The sequence below is a fragment of the Fragaria vesca genome, linkage group LG3, assembly GCF_000184155.1.
Source record: "Fragaria vesca subsp. vesca linkage group LG3, FraVesHawaii_1.0, whole genome shotgun sequence".
Taxonomy (NCBI): domain Eukaryota; kingdom Viridiplantae; phylum Streptophyta; class Magnoliopsida; order Rosales; family Rosaceae; genus Fragaria; species Fragaria vesca.
In genome coordinates, this window is record NC_020493.1 from 24,621,598 (window position 1) to 24,626,820 (window position 5,223).

The window sequence follows — 5,223 nt, forward strand, 5'->3', positions numbered from 1 at the left end:
TGCCTGCCCCGTCCCGATGGTCACTCGCCTATCTGGGAACTCATCTGAGAATGATACCATTTCTGTTTCTTCCGCCGAACCTGGACGCTCCTCGTCCGAGTCAGTATCATCCCTAGGATACACGTAAGGGTCCGAGGGGGATGTCGTGGCCTGGTTCACCAATAGAACATCGGATCTCTTCCTCCCGTTGTCTGTCGCATAGCAACTACGTGCTGCCCCCTGATCTCCCTGGATCGTAATGACTCCGGTCGGGGTTGGGACCTTCATCATTAACATGTGGCTGGCAACAAAAGACTTTATCTTCCATAACACGGGCTTTCCCAATATCCCGTTATAGGACGACTCGCAATCCACCACGATGAATTCTACAATCGCCCAGGCAATTCCCTCTCAGCCTTTCATACTTACCCCAAAGCTATTTGTTCCCAAGGGCTGGACGACATCACCCGAGAAGCTAATCAGCGGCTCATGATCTTGTATCAATTTGTTACTTCCTCGATGCAGTCATTTCCAGGCGCTCCTGAACAACACGTTAACCGAGGCTCCGGTGTCAACCAGGATCTTTTTTTGTGATATAGTGGTCGAGATGCAATGTTATTAGGAATGGGTCTTCGTGCGGCCTTATCCCCTCCTCTTCCTCTTCTAACGGACTTCCAACTGGTAGTCACTTGTTGATTATTGCTACTCCCAAAGGCGAAGACCTCCCGGCCATCCTTGGATCCCATACATTTTTTTTTGTCTTGTTGCTTCTATTATCTATACGAGACCCGCTATGGATGGTGTTGATTGTCCCATAGACTTCAATTGCCCCTACGTGCCTTGACCCGGGTACATTCTGCTGCAATTTTCCTTCTTACACTTGGCGCTCTACCCCTTTTTTTAATTCTATGCAGCTGTTGATGTTATGGCTGGCCTCCCCGTGGTAGCCACAAAACTTTCCGGTATCTTCCTTGGTGAGCCGAGATAGGGGAAACTTTCGTGCCGGGGGGGTGGGGCGGAATAGTGGATTTATTCTCGTTCCATATCACCTCATATGTGGCGTTGAGCGCCGAGAAATCCTCCTTGCCTGCCGGTACCATTCTCGCTTACCCGGTACCTTGGTAGGGCCCTTTCGCCTTCCCTTGCGCGTTATGCCGCTTTCCTGCCTTCCCCTAGCTCTTTTCCTTGTGCCTCTTTCCAACTGGGTGCGGGTTCGGCTCTTGCTCCCCCGTCCAGGCCCTAATCTCCTGGACCACTTGTATCGGCAATCCCCTTTCCTGTTCTTCGACCTTCCTCTTCCCGGCCGAGGTCCCTCCATAGGTATCATGGTCTGCTTGTGCATGTCTGACCGCCATTTCCATAAGCTCATCGTAGCCTTGTGAACATTCAATTTTTACTGCATACATAAATTTCCCGGGAAACAGTCCTTGAATGAACGCTTCCTCTGCAACCTTCTTGTCAAAGTTCCTGACTCTGGCCGTAGCACCTTGCCAATGGTTCACAAACGCTTTCAATCCCTCACCCCTATCTTGCTTCACTTTGAACAACTGGGCGGTGTTCTGCCCGTCCGTTTGTAAAATGAATCTATTGATGAACTTGTCTGCCAGTTCCCGGAAGCAATTGACCTAGTTTGACGGGAGCTCGTAGAACCAACTTAGCGCTTCCCTTGCTAACGTTTCCTGTAACATATTGCAACATATTGCATCCGAGTACCCTTTAGCCTTCGTTTGAGACTTGAAACTATTGAGGAAGAGGTGGGGGTCCCGATCCCCATTGTAACTAAGTTTCAGTGGCTTGGCTGCGCTCGGTTATGAACGGTCCCCCTCTTTCTTCGAAACTCACATGAGTTGGGTTACGCGTCCCTCTCCTCTCGGCGTCCGAGATTCGGTCAGCTAAACTCGCCACGCTATCCTGGATAGCCCTTAGGGTCTCTTCCATCTTTCCCTACCTTCCAACTTGGGCTTGCGGGATTGGCTCGGGTAAGGGCGGCGGTCCCTCGTCCCGCATTTCATCCGAGAACAATTTCGTTCTTATATGCACCGTCCTATGGTTTGTTCCCACCGGAGTGCCCGTCTGCTGAGACGTGGCCGCCCGATCCAACTCCCTCCTCGGTCCAATGCCTCCCAGTGTTCAACTCCTCAGGCTAGCGCTATTATAAGCGTGGCGTTATCTTTTTCCAACCTGCGCTCCCTCCCGGAGGCTTCCACTCGATCATGGGCACTTTGTTGTTCCAGCCGGGTGATTTGGGCCCTCATATCTTCCAACATCTCGGCTACCTCTTGAGGATTGAGATTTCGCGCCACATGCTCTGGTGTTTCATCCCTCTAGGTTCTCGCAGTAATTCTTGAACTTCCCCCTGCTGTTTCCGGGGTCCTTCCTAATATCACCACCCTCTCCTGGTCTTGCTGCTCGGTTAATTTAGTCATTGAGTCACGCTGGCTTTTTGTAAAGATTCCCACAGACGGCGCCAAATGTTTCTGCACAATTGGGGATGGGTTCGCAGAAGCGGATGGTGTCTGATGGATGTTCTGCTATCTTCCCGCTGACCTGCAATAACAAGGGGACCGAGTGCTTCTCGTGTTTCCTTCTCCGAAGTTCAAGTAAGTATCTGCTGGTTGAATGTAATTACTGAGGGTAGTTGTTATACCTGACAAGCTGGTGGCTGGGCCATATTTATGGCTCAGAGTGGATTCTCTATGCCTGAAAACCGATGTGGGACAACTGTCTTTGCTGCTACTTCACATCCAGTTCCCTTGTGCCTTCTGAAACCACTTCCCAGCCCAATACTGCCCCCGAGGTTGGGCCCGGTCCACCCTACTTATTGGTGGATACCTCGGGGCGGCCTCAGTTATGGTGGAGCACCGGCTGGTTTACGGGCTTGGGAGGTTGTTTTATGCACAACCGACTACAGTTGCAGCTACCGAAGGTGAATATCTCTAGACCTTCTTTGATCCCGGTGCACTGTTTCTTCGCTTTGTTACTCTGGTCTACCCGTGCTCCCCCGTGGATCGTGTTGATCGTCCCATAAACGGGAACTCATGCCGCTTGCCGCTGACCGGGCACGTACTGTTGGAGTTTGCCTGCTTTTATCTGGCCTTCTATTGCCTTCTTCAGCTCTACACAATTGTTCACCGCGTGGGTGGCCTCACCGTGATACCCGCAGTACTTCCCGGTGTCAGTCTGGATGGCGGGAACTTCCTCATCTGGGGCCCTGGGATTATTCTCGTTCCATACCAACTTTGGAGTTGCCGTTAGGGTCGTGAAGCTTTCCCTGGCCGCGGTAACCGCTGCTTTGAACCCGTCGTCCCGATAATTCCCTTTGCCTCTCCCCTGCGGGCCTCCCACTTGCTTGGACTGCTTCCTACCTCCCTCTTTGTACATCTTGCTGGGGGTGAAACTTTGTCCCTCCTGATCCCCTTTCCATGTTCTTACTTCTTGGATAGTTTACCCTAGGGACTCGGACCTCTTATCCTCTTTTCTTTTGCCTGCGTATTGATCCCCATACGTATCATGGTCTGCTTGGGCATGTCTGATTGCCATCTCCATCAATTCGTCATAATCGTGGGGGTTTTCAATTTTTAAGGCATACATGAACTCCCGGGCAACAAGGCTTGAACAAACGCCTCATCGGCTACCTTCTTGTCGAAACTTCTCACTTTAGTGGTGGCGCCCTGCCAGCGGTTCACGAAGGCCTTTAGCCCTTCACCATGTTACTGTTTTACTTTGAACAGTTGGGCGGTGCTCTGCCCGTCCGTTCGCAATATGAAGCGGTTAACAAACCTGTCTGCCAGCTGCTTGAAACGGTCTATCGAGCCGGCCAGGAGCTCGTAAAACCAACTCAGTGCTTCTCCTGACAATGTCTCCTGGAACATGTTGCAACACATCACGTCCGTGTAACCCTTCGCGTTGGTGTGGGACTTGAAACTATCGAGAAAGAGATGGGGGTCCCCTTCGCCCCCGTAGCTTAACTTCAGCGGCTTAGCTGCATCGGAGAGGAATGTCTGCGTGATGATCTTCATGAATGGTCCCCCTCTTTCCTCGAATCCCATACCGGGTGGGTTATGTGCCACTCGCCTTTCCGCTTCATTCACTCTCGTTGTCAAATTCACCACACTATCCCGCATGGCCATCAAGGTCGCCTCTACTCCCGTTGGCTCTTTAATCCTTTCTTCGATGGGGGTTGGGAGTGGTGGCAGGCCTTCCCCTTCCATGCTTCTCGAGAATAGATTGGCCCCAACATGGACTGTTCTACGGGCTGTCGGCGGTGTCATTGGAAATCCTCGACCCTCAGTATGTTGCTCCCGAAGTGTGGCCGCTGCCCGCTCGATCGCCTCGTCACTTTCTAGCCTTCGCGCTAGCGTGCTCATTATATGGCATTATCTCGTTCCAATTTTTTCTCTCGGACTGCTGCCTCCAGGCGATCCTGGGTCCTCTCGCTCTCCAAACGTGTCACATCTGCCTTCAGCTTTTCAACCATATCCTCCACTTTTTCTTGCGTGAGATCGTGCACTGTTCTGTCTGGGGTCCTTTCTCGGCCATTCCCAGTGGCTGCACACTCCAGCCTCTCACCCGATCCTTCCTTTTGAGCAATGGTCCTTAGTGTTCTCTCTTCACCAAGTCCGCATTGATCTTCAAACATTGTCCTGCTCCCTTCTAATAACTCACTTGACTCTGCCATCGAGACTCGTTGGCTTTTCGTAAGAATTTCCCACAGACGACGCCAAATGTTTCTGCAAGATCTCGTAGACCTCGAAGAAGCTCTGATGTAATCTCTTCTCTTTCAATTGTCGTTGACTGGATACCTGCAAGAGGAGATTGACCGGGGCTTTCCGGTCTTTCTCTCTCCGATGATTAAGTCAGTTATGTTGGTAGGTATAGTATTTAATGTTAGGAGATTTTTTTACCGTTTTGGTTGACTTCAATATTGTATTTATAGCCCCGCGTTGACTTATATCTTACTTGTTATTCGATGTGAGACAAATATATTACTGAGGTCTGTATTTGGCCTTCTGCAGAGTGCCTCCCTCCCGGCCCATACTGATGTGGCCTCCAGGACGAAGCTTGTTCGATCTACCTCATGTTGGGCTTCACAGCATCGTGGGCCAAGAAAGGTATTTATCGACTACCAATTACGAACTTTTTTAACCATATTTTTTCAAAGAGTTCAAAAATAACCATATAAAGAAATCAAATGTCTCAAATACCCTCATCTAAATTTCTCTTTTTTAATATTGTTCATCAGTA